Below are 14,287 nucleotides of genomic sequence, written 5' to 3'. Positions count from 1 at the left end.
ATGTCACGTGTGGTTTTAACACAACATGATGCACAATTTCATAGCTTGCTATTGGTTGTTCATATTTAAAGGGCCTCAAACAATGCACAATAGTATGTTACAGCTTGTAGACTATGTTGAGCTGGGCTTTCACCCACCCACAAGTGCACCTTGGCCCTTCATAGATGGCATTGTCGATCCCAAATCATGTGACATTGGACGCTTAATTACATATACACTGTGTTCCCTTTGTATCCGCTGTTGTTGGCATGTAGATCAATTAGTGTGGGATAGCTATCAACATGTGGTGATCTTGTTTTCCCTTTTCAGCAGTCTTGTTGATTCTTTAAACTACAAATTGGGCCAGTAAGCCATATGATAAGCCAGTTAATTGGTTGTTTTGTCTAAATATGTGCGGTTTTTAGGTGCTGTGTTGTATGTCTTGGTGGGCGGTGCTGTTGTGTGAAAAGAGAGAGAGAGGAGATTTAAAGAAAAGGCTGCTTTAGTTGGAAGGAAAGAGGAAAGTTGTGACATTGCAGATTAGGTACATTGCAGCGAGAGGACTGTTTTTTTTTGATAATCAAATTTATTGATTTTAAACACTTACAAACAGTTCAGCAAAATCACGATTAGCAGATATTCATTTACATCTTCAAAAACCCTGTGACCCCAATTTAGCACCCCTCGGGGAATACAACCACAAAATCACTGCATAAGATGCGCAGGCGCTTCGTTTGGAGCAGTCCCTTTCCCGGCTTGACGATGCGGTCCAAAGCCGACAACTAGCCCTTCTCCGGTCCGAGATTAGACAACTATCTATAGACGCTGCCAAGCTACTATGGAGGTCCTGAGTGGCAAGAATCTATGGTTGGGGAGACAGAAACGGCACGATTTTACACAGGCTGGCTACCTTCCCCAGGGCGAACCGAACAATTCCTGAAGTGGTAGACGATCAGTGTTTGGTATGCAACGCCCCCTCAGTGATGGCAAGCACGTTCACCAGCTACTATCGGCGCTTGTATGCCGCACAAACACCCGAATCATCGCTCCATGTTCTCCTTGGAAGGAGCCACGTCAGTCTCCCCCAGTTAGAGACGGCTGCCCGGGAAGATCTAGACCGCCCCCTCTCTAAGAAAGAAATTGAGGAAGCCATTTCTCTCACGTCCCCGGGCAAGACTCCGGGACCAGATGGTCTCCCCCAAGAATACTACGCGGCTTATCGCGACACACTGGTGCCCCACTTGGGTGGCCTTTTTCAAGAAGCCCTTGATCGGGGCTCCTTCCCGCCGGAGATGGACTTTGCCACTATTGTGGTCCTTCCGAAATCCCAGCCTCCCTCCCGTCACTGTGCGGACTATCGTCCCATATCCCTCCTCAATACCGAAATCAAACTCTACGCCACCATCTTGGCCCAACGCCTAAAGCCATATCTGCCCCAGCTGGTACATCCGGACCAATGTGGCTTCATGCCCGCCCGCGCGACCCGGCACTGCCTTCGGAGGGTGCAGCTGGCTTTGGTCCACCAACACCTACTTACTCCCTATTTGGTCCTCCTCCTTATAGATTTCGAAAAAGCTTTTGATTCGGTGGATTGGGTACCTCCGCTGCCGTCCCTGGGGTCCCTCGAGCGACCAGTCGATCCGGACGTTACCCACTCTACAGACGGCCGGAGGACGCCGAGACCCCCAGTGCCACCCGGTATGATGGCCGAAAAGTCCCCCCTCCTAGGGCCTGACCCACCGCAGGACAGGCAAGCCCAGACTGACCCCCACTACAGCCGGGGTCCGCCAACCGCCGCCTGGGAGCACCGGCAAGCGGGAGCCCAACGATGCCTTAAGATCAGGTGGGTAGGAGGGGCCCCCCCATCGAGGCCCGCCGCAAGGGAGGGTCCGTCGGCACCCGGTAAGATGGCAGACTGTGCCCAGTTCAGGACAGATCTAGCTGCCACCACAGCTCCGTGTGCCGGCATGGAACCAACAGTGCCAGTACAGAAGGGGGCTCTCTGCTGCGGCCAGTCGTTGCCCGGTAAGGCAGCCGATCCCTCCCCTCCCCTTCGCTTTGAGATAAGGGGGGGGGAGTGAAGATAACAGTCCTTGCCAGACACAGGGAGTAGCTCTGGGGTGGGGGGGGCACGCACCAACACCCGCGCCGCTGCCCAGACCGACAGCCGGTCCCCCCAGTCACCGCACAAGTCCGCCAGCCGACTCCCAGCCGCACTCCACAGTAGACCTCCGCTCGCACAATACCTCCTCTGGTGCGGCGCCGGCCGACGTGCCGGCCGAGTTCCTTCCAGAGGCCCCGCCAGCCGCAAGGCCACCGCTCCCCGGGACCGCAGGTCAGCCAGCGCCACGAGAGGAGTGTTACAATGATGACAACTGTGTATGACAGCGATGGGGGCTTATTTTAGCATACCTACATATGGGTTTGTGCTCTGAGATGAGATTTTTTTTCTAGCTACATAGATTTAACTCCCTGTGCATCGATGTGGCGTGGGGTGTTGCTCATAAATATGGCCCGGGGGGTTATGTCTGAGCGCTGAAATGTGAGCATGTTATGGGGTTCTGGATAAAGGGAGCTGGAAAGAGAAACAGCTGGAAGGAGGTTGGATCAGTGGTGCCTGCACGGTGCTTTCTCTACTTCTCTTTAGTATTTCTGCTCCCACAGAGGTGGTGTCCGAGGGTGACTAGCTAAATCGGATGTGAATCATCACCCATGGAAGAAGGGTGCTGGACAGGCGTCAAATGAGGGAGAGGCTGCTGTTTTCGCTGTTGTTTGGTGCATGAATGAATTTTGACCCATCTGTGCATATTTGTCGATCCTATGGCAGGTGGCCTGGGAAGTAGTCGTCGCATATTTTTACTTGTGTACCTGACTATGTCTATATGGTCACGCACAGTGGGCTGCGTGAGTGGCCTTTATTTTGAGGTCAGGCACCGAAGGCGGTAGCCGGCAACTGTTAGATGGGAAGGCAGTGATGGAAAGGTTGAGCTGCTCAGAAAACAGATGCCTACAAGAGGACAGAATGTTCAGCTGAAACTGAGAACAGTCAACATCCTGGAAAAAAATGGAAATGACTAACAGCATCATCCCAGCAGGCTGACAGTGGACGTAAAACTTAGCCAGAAGGAGAACATTTCATCTCCGAAAAACTAAAAACAGACCTTGGCCCTCAAGAAACACTTGTGTTTGTTTCCTATTTTCTTTATGTTAGGTGTAGTGTCTTGCACCTTAACAATGATGGAACACTTTTGGCTCCCGATGAACTCCGTAGAGCTATGATGTAATGAATAGAGTATAATGCAGTGAATGCTGCTTTAGAATGTTGAGTTCACAGTTACAAGCAGATGAAAAGGACATGTATTACTAAGTTACGTGTGTGGCGTAGTCATTGGCGGCTATCCCGGCTGGAAAGATGCTACAAATGGTAACGAGATAAGGGATAACCCAAAGATTGACAATGCTCTCTCACAGATTTTGCTGTGATTGAAGCAAACTGCTTGTGCGTGCCACGAGTGCCGTGGTCATAGTACTGAATTGACGCTGAATGCATGTTGAGTCAAACCGCAGGTCCTGCCGCTGTGAAGCAGTTGAAAACAAAAGCTAAATCGGATGTGAATCATCACCCATGGAAGAAGGGTGCTGGACAGGCGTCAAATGAGGGAGAGGCTGCTGTTTTCGCTGTTGTTTTGGTGCATGAATGAATTTTGACCCATCTGTGCATATTTGTCGATCCTATGGCAGGGGGCCTGGGAAGTAGTCGTCGCATATTTTTACTTGTGTACCTGATTACGTCTATATGGTCACGCACAGTGGGATGCGTGAGTGGCCTTTATTTTGAGGTCAGGCACCGAAGGCGGTAGCCGGCAACTGTTAGATGGGAAGGCAGTGATGGAAAGGTTGAGCTGCTCAGAAAACAGATGCCTACAAGAGGACAGAATGTTCAGCTGAAACTGAGAACCCTCAACATCCTGGAAAAAAATGGAAATGACTCACAGCATCATCCTAGCAGGCTGACAGTGGACGTAAAACTTAGCCAGAAGGAGAACATTTAATTTCAGAAAAACTAAAAACAGACCTTGGCCCTCAAGAAACACTAAGTTCCGTGTGTGGCGTAGTCATTGGCGGCTATCCCGGCTGGGAAGATTCTACAAATGATAACCAGATAAGGGATAAGCCAAAGATTGACAATGCTCTCTCAGAGATTTCGCTGTGATTGAAGCAAATAGCTTGTGCGTGCCACGTGTGCCATGGTCATAGTACTGAATTGACGCTGAATGCATGTTGAGTCAAACCGCAGGTCCTGCCACTGTGAAGTAGTTGAAAACAAAAGCATTAACAGAGAATCTACATGTTGTTGGTCAAGAAACTGTTGGTCAGGCCTTACATAAAGGTACCCCGCTACTACACAACATAGAGCTATAAACAGAACGGAGTGATAACGCTGCGATTACAAGTGATAGAGCTATACACAGTACGGGGTGATAACGCTGCGATTACAAGTGCTGCTAAGCAGAAATCAACCTGGTGTCAAAAGTACCGTCCTCCTATTCTGGACTTTACAAATCGGGGGATATTGGCCCTCAATATCTAAAGAAGAGAGTCCGCAAATACCATCAGTCAAGGACCCTAAGATCTAACCATCTTGAGCGCCTTGCTATCCCCCGATTTTCAAAGTCCAGAATAGGAGGACGGTCCTTCTCCATCAAAACCGCGACCTTATGGAACTCCATGCCTGAGCACATCAGAAAATCCAAATCGGAATCGATCTTCTGGAAGACATTGAAGACCTGGCTCTTCAGCCTCCCGTAGCACACGGTGGCTCGAAAACTCTAACCCACCCTCACCTCCCTCTGTCTCCGCTAGTGCCGGGACACCTTCGTTGGGGGTAGCTGCGCGCTCTAGAATCTTAAATACATACATACATACAAAAGTACAAAGTGGCAGCCAAGCGCAAGATAACACTGCAATTACAAGTGCTGCCAAGCCAAAATCAACCTGGTGTCAAAAAGTACAAAGCAACAGCCAAGACCAAAATAACGCTGTGACTACAAATGCTGAGAGGCAGAGCTCAACAAGGTGTAAGCAAGTGCACAGAAGTACCAGAAGCAAAGTGACCTAGATGCAAGAAAATGGTTGTCTGCTTACCAGAAGTAATTTAAGAGAGTCTTCATACCGCAGTACTGGGCACAACAGCCCAAGTAGAAGTGCCTGGGATGTGCTTACAGAGCCATCCATACCTGAAGAGACAAGCCACCAAAGCCTCTGAGTGGGTCTCAGAACAACTCCACAGTTCTTTGATGAGCGAAAGTCAGTGAGGAGTCCGGAAAAGTGGCAGGTTGCTGTTCTGATGGAGTCCAAGAAGAAAATCACGTTTCCAGTTATCGTTAATAGCGGGTATGATCCAGAGGCCATTATGTCACAGGGTCTCAGAGAGAATGAGCTAGAAGCAGTGGGCGAAAGACCGCTATGTCCCACCTCAGTAAGCCCCACCCTGGTCTTCAATGCTGCTGCTTGCTTGAAACCACCATCATCATTCGATACCACCAAAAAGCCAAATATTAGTGACCGATGAACCAGGTGGATAGAGACATTTGAAGTTTTAATTGATGCACTTGAATAGACTGATAACAGAAAGATTATCAGATGCCCCAAAAATCTTGCTGGTGATGGTGTAAAGGAAGTAATAAAGAAAATGCCTCAAACTGACAAAGAAATCACATACCGTCAGATTAACGAAAATTCGATTCTCAAGTTCAATCCACTGCCAAATGTTGACTATGAAAGATGTATTTTCAGTTAGGAGCGTCAGAAAGTTGGCAAAATCATTGGTGAGTTTGTAGAGAGACTTGACACACTCATCAAACACTTTAAGATCAGTTAATTCAATGATGAAGAAGCAATATGCCTCAGAGTCATATATAGTTTCTTGTCTGATTCCTTCAGAAGGAGAATGCAAAGAGAAACTCTGAACCTTGGACAAGTGCTGATGGCTGCTTGAGGTGAAGAGCCTGCAAATCGACAAGCTGCTGACTTGGAGGCCGGAGGTGCCGAGAATGAAACAATCATGAGTGTGAAAAGCAAGTCAAACCAAAAGACTGAAGAACACAAGGTGATGCTTTACAAAATGTGGATATGTCTACATGTAAAAAGAAGCTATGTTTTAGATGTGGATTTTCGTTTCCACGTGCTGACAAATGTCCCGCCACTGGACAGACATGCAAGGGCTGGGTGAAGCAGAACCATTTTGTGACGGTAAGCAAAGCAAAAGGAAAAACAAGTGCATCACGGTGTGAAAACAAAATGGCCGCCAGAACGTTTCAGAAGCAACTTTCGACGCGCACCCACAAGGCCCAACGGAGACGTCAGATCTGACAAATCAACACTGAAGGAAGTTGATTGCCATCTAAATTGTCATCAAACAGTTCATACATATTAGTATCGAGTGGAAGTGAAGAAGATGGTTGTGTCATGTCGATGTTTACTTTAGAAAAGTGTACACATGTCAGACTGGCCGCATGTGAAGAAAATGTCAGTCAAAGAACAGTCCACATACCAAAGCACCAAAGTCATTCAAACACTGTCCAAACATTACACTGAAAGTAAATGGTTGTCCGATACCTTTCATCATCTACATTGGTGTGTTGATAAATATATTATGCCTGAGGATAAATATAATGAACTGCATCCCTTCCCACAACTTATGCAGTTCAAAACCAAAGTGCATACATGGGCTGCATTGATACCCTTAAAAAGTCAAGGTACATTTGTAGTGACAATGAAACACAAGAAAACAAATGTACAAACACCCATCCATATGCTTCCAGGGACAGTTTCAAGTGCTTGTCTACTCAGCTTCAGCACAGCTGCTGATATTTGACTAATTTCTGTTCACTACAACCTGAATGCTCACCATGAAATAGTAAGTCAGTTCCTTTGGTTATTTCATGGTTTAGGAAAGCTTGAGACTATGAAAGTAAAGTAGAATATTATTGAGGACGTCCATCTTATTACTCAGATACATAGGTGAATTGTTTTTCGTTTACAAGATGCTGTTGAAAAAGAACTTCAATCGTTACTTAAGCATGATATCATGAGCGTTCTACTGGTCCAACACCATGGGTTTCTCCCGCAATGGTAGTGCCCAAAAGTAAAGGAGCTGTATACATATGCATTGATATGCGTCAGGCAAATAAGGCAATTGAACAAGAACGACATCCAGGTCTACACATTGCTGACATGATAATACAACTAAATGGCACAAAGGTCTTCTCTCACCTTGATTTAAATAAAAATGATCATCAGTTGGAACTCAAAGAAGATTGCAGGTACATTACAACCTTTTCTACACATGTTGGTCTGTTTCGTAACAAAAGACTACGTTTTGGTGTCATCCGCTGCACAACTGTTTCAAGACGTCATTCGATGTATCATACAGCCTGTCATGAATGCGTTCAATTACAGCGATGACATATTGGTTTTCGGAGCTACCAAGAAGAACATGATAAAGCTCTTATACAAGTATATGTTGTTTACTTTTCGAATCAGGCTTGACTTAGAATGCAGACAAATGTGAGTTCCATAAGTCAAAGCTAAAATTCTTTGGACTTATCTTTTTTGATGGGGGTATGGCAAAAGATCCTGGTAAAGGCCAAGAGATCAAACTCAAGAAGAGGATAGACAGAGCACTGAACCCCAGTCACAGATCTGGGTTGAATCCATCATCGTTCTTTAGCTCACTTCGCCACCCCAGTTCAGACTCAGCCATATGCAAATCAGTCTTGACCCTGTTGCTCATGGGAACAGTCTTGCCCAAACTGCCAAGCCAGGTCTTCCTTGGACGGGAATAAGCATCCTGGGACCGGTTTCGTGGTAACACTTCTCATCAGCCAGGCTAGCTTGAATTCAGTGGCATAGTGAGCACTGTTGAAAATCAAGTCGGGCTCGCCGGCAGACCCTTTGACACCTGCCCTTTTTCGCCAGTTTCACTCTCTTATCTCTCCTTGGGATATTGACCTGGTTAACCTGTCTCTGTCGTCGGCATCCGTACCTGGGGCGTGGAAACATGCGAAAGTTATTCCACTGCTTAAAAAATCTTCCTTGGATCCTGCGGAGTCAGGCAATTATCGTCCTATTCCCCAGCTGCCTTTTCTGGCGAAGCTGGTGGAATCGCACGTGAATTCCATTCTTTCCAAGTTTATCGAAAAGAATGCCATCCTGGATCCGTCGCAGCACGGTTTCCGAGTGTGTCACAGCACTGAGTCCGCTTTGCTAGCAGTAACTGAATTAATCCGGGGTAGCTTGGATGTCGGTGATTCAGCGGCCTTGGTCCTTTTGGACTTAAGTGCCGCACTTGATACCGTCTCTCACGTGACATTGTTAAAATGCCTTCAGGAAATTGGTATCAGGGATGTGGCCTTGGACTGGTTTCAGTCTTTTTTGGAGGGGAGATCCTTTCAAGTCTCCGTGCCACCTTTTCACTCACAGGAGTTTGCTCTGCATCAGGTTGTGCCGCAGGGCTCAGTGTTGAGCCCCGTATTGTTCAACATCTATGTTCGACCCCTGGCCGTGGTAGCAAAAGGTGGGGGGCTGTCATTGGTGTCGTATGCCGACGACACCCAATTGGTGATCACTTTCTCTAAGAAATGCGGTACCAATTTGGACAAGTTTAAAGAGGACCGTTTAGCGGTCCCGGACTGGATGGTGGCAAACTGCTTGCAGTTGAACGCTAGTAAGTCTGAGATCTTACTGTTTGGAAAGGATCGGGAGCTGTGGTCCGAGCAGTGTTGGCCGGATCGTCTTAAACCCGCCCCCTTGCCCAAGGAAGCTGTGAAGAACCTGGGGGTGTGGTTCCACAATGGCCTGAATTTCAACATTCAATCAAAAGCTGTGGCAGGGGTTTGTTTTGTGCTTCTGCGTGGCTTGAAACCGTTGCTGGGTTTTTTTCCCTCCCAACGTGCGACAAACCATTGTCCAGGCGTCAATTTTGTCCAGGCTGGACGATGGGAATGCCCTCTATTTGGGCGATAACAAGGCCAGCATTAAGTGCCTGCAGAGGGCACAGAATGCAGCAGCTCGTCTACTGGTGGCACTTCCGAAATCCTGCTCAGTTGCCCACATACTCCCTAAACTTCATTGGTTGCCTGTTGAAAAACGCAATCAGTTTAAGGTTCTCTGCGTGTCACATAAGATCTTGACTCTTCAGGCTCCTTCGGGGCTGACCAACTTGCTAGAGTTTTATGTGCCAGGGCACCCTATTGAGAATGCTGCTGAAATAGCTTATTTCAATCAAGAACTTCATACAGGGGTTGTCGTTGGCGCTAGCCTAGATTATCACTGCCACAAGCCGCGATAGAGACATGCTAAAGTTGAAAGATATAATTACACACCAGTCGTGGAACCAGCACACTTGACTTCTCACCAGTTAAGGTGTATATCAAAAATACAGAATTGCCAAAGATGAACTGTCCATAACTCAAGAGGGAGTTATATTGCGAAGGTCGAGAATCTTGATTCCGGAGAGTTTATGGTAGAAAATGATTGAAGTGGCCCATGAAGGACATAGGGGAACTGTTGCCACAAAACAAGCTCTCAGAGACCGAGTCTGGTTTCCATATCTCGACGAGCGATTTGAGAAGGAATTAAAGGCATGTCATTTGTGCAACTGTCTATCTACAAAAGTTAATCAACACACTCTAAACATGTCAGAACTCCCAAAGCATACCTAGGAGACAATAGCCATTTACTTTTTCTGTCCACTCGACAATGGACATCACCTGATAGTAACTGTGGACGCATACTCACAATTTCCATTAATTGAAGATCTCTCATCCACCACTCAAAAACGGGTCATAGAGAGACTTAATGGCATCTTTGCGACATGGGGTGCTCAAGGTATACTAAAATCTGACAACGACACGCCTTTTATTAGTCGAGACTTCAAGGACTTCTTGGAGCATCTGACTATAAAGCATCAAGAGAGCACTCCTCTGAGCCTGCAAGTCAACAAACTGGTTGAGAGATTTATGAGAACACTAAAGAAAGTGTTGCAGTGTGCTACACTTGAAAAGATCAATTTAAAAACTGTGTTAAACTCTACCTGCGAGTTCAACGTTCAACACTTCACTCGACCACCGGTGAAAGTCTGGCAACATTGATGTTCAGGAGAGCAATGACAACCAAGATACCCCAGTGGACTAATCAGATAGAAATAGATGGCCATGACACTCTGAGGACCTGGTTCAGATACAAAAGATGAAAACATATGCAGACCGAAGACAACATGCGAAAAACATCATCTTCCAGAGGGAAGAAAGAATGCTCACAGGACAGATGGGGAAAAGAAAATCTGATGCTTCCTTTGTTGCAGAACCTTTCCAAGTAGTGCTGACAAAAGGACACATGGTGACTGCCCAGCTCCCTGGGAAGTCTGTTACCAGAGATTCTTTTCACTTTCGGCATTTGATTCATAGTTCACCAGATCTCCACGGTGAAGGAGAGACTGATTCTGAAACATCAGTGACTGCTGTTGCTGTTTCACCATCCCGACAGATCCTAGATCTTGATGGTAGCAGGTCTTAACTTCACACAATGCATTCAGTTCAAACCATTACAGCGCCAAAGAGATTAACTGAAGACACTTAATTGTATATATGTGTGTCTATCTTTTTGTAAAATTGGAAAGTTTTAATTTAACAGAGGGGTAGATGTAGTGTTCTGCATGTTAACAATCATGGAACCCATTTGTCTCCCGATGAACCCTGTAGAGCTATGCTGTAGTGAATAGAGTATTGCAGTGAAGGATGATTTAGAATGTTGAGTTTGCAATTACACATAGACAAATAAAGACATTTATTACTAAGCCCCATGTGTGGCGTAGTCATCGGCGGGTACCCTGGCTGGGAAGACGCCACATTAAGTTTTTTGGGGGGGATCATTTTGGTCCAAGGTCACCTGTTAATTTAATTTAAGATTATTATAAAAGGAAGACAGCCTCCAACCTGGTATTCCTTACACATTGTCTGAGGATATGTTTGAGGTTTATATCGATGCGAATGCTGGATGGACTTTCCACCGCAAATGAAACTGTCATTATTGTAACATGGTTTCGGAGAGGAAAGACTAAGAATCGGATTTTGAGGGGGGGAGAGTGGCCTGGCGTCGGCCAAGATGGCCGCATAAGCCGAGAGCTCTGCCGAGGCCGGGAATAAAGCCTGATATATCCTGAATATATCCTGCAGCGGAGGTGAAATCTGTGGGCGCAGAGGTTGCTGAGACCGGGGGCTATCCAGCACGCCTACCCATGCGGAGCTACGCCGAGGGACCGCCGAGATCCGCGGCGTGCAATCCGGAGATTAGGCCGCCTGCGTAGGCCTGGAGGTGCCCGGCAGGGACTGTGACGTCCCCGAAAATTCTACCTTGACGATCGGAGGGCCCGCTGTGACCGACCGGCGAGGAACGGCAGGACCGGCTCACGCCTCCGGCACTGTGGGCGCCCGCTCCTAGATCGAGGCGGCAGTGTACCGGTCGGGGGGCTCAGAGGAGGCGGCGGCGCCCGCACAATCTCCTATGTGGGTGAAGTGCCCCCAGGTGCGAGATAGGAGCATCAAGCGGGGCCCGGCTGGAGCTGGGGTGACAAAGGAACCCCCCCACTACACCACAACCAACCCTTTTGCAGCTGGAGGGGAATCCCTAGTACTGCACCACCGGAGGCCCGAGCGTGGGGGGGCCCTCTGAGTTCTGATCCGCAGCCTCCAAAGAGCGAGAGATCGACGTGCTGAATGTACGGGAGTGCCTCACCCCCCTCCCCCCCCCCCGTGGCAGCAAAAAGGATTTCGGGGCCCTGTCTGAGCCCCCCCAGGACTGTTGTGCTGGGCCTGGGCTCACGCGAGAGGGATCCTTCGGTTGGAAACGGGCCACCATGATCTTGCTTCACTGCCTGGCCCGCAAACTTTACGGATTGTGATCGTGTGATCGACAGGGCCAGCGGGGATCGCACTGCAGCCCGCGTGGGTACATTCTCTACAGAAAGCCCTTGCTGAGGGGAGGTGAGCCACGGGAGACAAAGATCACATTGTCGAGTAGAGGCCCAGTATTAACGTATCCGGCTGGACGGGAGATCCGGTGCTGGTGACGGGAGACAGAGGGTCGTGGACAGCCTGGTGGGCACCGCCACCCTTGGACGCCAGTAAGTGTCACCATGAAGCCGAAGGGGGGACCGCCGGTGCAGGCGAATAAGCTGGACAGATATGCAGCCTCCAAACCACCGGCTACAGATGAGGACAGCGCGGTGGAACAGACCGCGGCATCGGAGCCCACTCTTGGCTTGATCATGGCGGCAATTCAGACGCTGGGGATGACGTTGGAGACTAAAATAGACAAAGTCTCCATTGAAGTTAACCTCCTCAGGGCTGATATGAATAAGACTTCGGAACGAGAAACGGTGGCCGAAATGAACATTACTGACTTGCAGGCAGCTACTAAAGGCCTAGAAGAACAAGTTCAGCAATTAGTCCATCAACAGCGCCAACGACATCACCCCGTCGCAAGACCTCTGCAACTCCCTCGCCTCCTACTTCCACAACAAGATTGCTGACATACACAACAGCTTCAGTCCACAAACAACGCTCCCAACGACCGCACCAACGCCCCCCACCACCACCCTCAGCGCCTGGACCCAGATCAACACAGAAGACACCATCTGCACGATGAACTCTATCCACTCCGGATCTCCGACCGACCCCTGCCCCCACCACGTCTTCAACAAGGCCGACGCTGTCATCGCACCCCACCTGCGGGACATCATCAACACCTCCTTCGACACCGCCACCTTCCCTGAGAGCTGGAAGCACGCCGAACTCAGCGCTCTACTAAAGAAACCAACAGCGGACCCCACCGAACTCAAGAATTACCGCCCCATCTCGCTCCTCCCGTTCCCAGCCAAAGTCATCGAGAAAACCGTCAACAAGCAGCTGGCCGCCTTCCTCGAGACTAATGGATCCCTCGACCCCTCACAGTCTGGCTTCCGAGCAAACCACAGCACCGAGACCGCCCTCATCGCTGCCACCGATGACATCCGAGCCCTGCTGGACAACGGTGAGACAGCGGCCCTCATCCTCCTAGACCACTCCGCGGCGTTCGACACTGTTTGCCACCGCACCCTAGTGCAGCGCCTCAGCAACATCGGAATCCAGGAGAAGGCACTGGAGTGGATCATCTCCTTCCTCGCTGGAAGGACACAGAGAGTCCGCCTACCCCCGTTCAGATCTGCAGCCACGGAAGTCATCTGCGGCGTTCCTCAGGGCTCCTCGCTCAGCCCCACCCTCTTCAACGTCTACATGAGCCCCCTTGCGGCCATCGCACGCCAACACAACCTCAACATCATCTCCTACGCGGACGACACCCAGCTGATCCTCTCCCTGACCAACGACCCCGCCGCCGCCAGAGCCAACCTTCACGATGGGATGAAAGACGTAGCCGAGTGGATGACGACCAGCCGCCTGAAACTGAACTCCGACAAGACGGAAGTCCTCATCCTGGGCTCCTCGCCCTCCGCCTGGGACGACTCCTGGTGGCCCCCCGCCCTGGGCACCGCACCCAAACCGACAGACCACGCACGCAACCTGGGCTTCATCCTGGACACCTCCCTCTCCATGACCAGACAAGTCAACGCCGTCTCCTCATCTTGCTTCAACATCCTGCGCATGCTACGTAAGATCTTCCGGTGGATCCCCACCGAGACCAGGAAGACGGTCACCCAGGCCCTCGTCACCAGCCGACTGGACTACGGCAACGCCCTCTACGCTGGTACCACCGCCAAGCTCCAGAAGAGACTCAGCGGATCCAGAACGCCTCAGCCAGACTCATCCTCGACATCCCCCGACGCAGCCACATCTCCGGACACCTGAGAGACCTGCACTGGCTCCCCGTCAACAAGAGAATCACCTTCCGTCTCCTCACCCACGCACACAAAGCCCTACACGATCAAGGCCCGAGCTACCTCAACAACCGCCTCAACTTCTACGCTCCCAAACGCCATCTCCGATCAACCAGTCACGCCCTCGCCGTCGTCCCCCGCATCCGAAGAGCGACAACAGGAGGAAGGTCCTTCTCCTACCTGGCCGCCAAGACCTGGAACTCCCTCCCGACCGACCTGCGCCTGACCCAAGACCACCTCTCCTTCAGGAAGAAGCTCAAGACCTGGCTGTTCGAGCAGTAGCGGCACCCCCCCCCCCCCCCAAGCGCCTTGAGACCCTCCGGGTGAGTAGTGCGCTCTATAAATGTCTTTGATTGATTGATTGATTGAAATGGC

The 14,287-nt window shown here is 49.7% G+C and overlaps 1 protein-coding gene across 2 annotated transcripts in view; it reads right to left on the bottom strand.

The window, feature by feature from the left end:
- Nucleotides 1–14,287, bottom strand: part of SLC17A7 (solute carrier family 17 member 7) — a 768,585-nt gene that overhangs the window by 197,831 nt on the left and 556,467 nt on the right. The gene's annotated exons all lie outside the window — the stretch shown is intronic.

The sequence above is a fragment of the Triturus cristatus genome, chromosome 7, assembly GCF_964204655.1.
Source record: "Triturus cristatus chromosome 7, aTriCri1.1, whole genome shotgun sequence".
Classification (NCBI taxonomy): domain Eukaryota; kingdom Metazoa; phylum Chordata; class Amphibia; order Caudata; family Salamandridae; genus Triturus; species Triturus cristatus.
The sequence above is the reverse complement of the archived record's forward strand: the minus strand, read 5'-3'. Positions and strand labels throughout refer to the sequence as shown.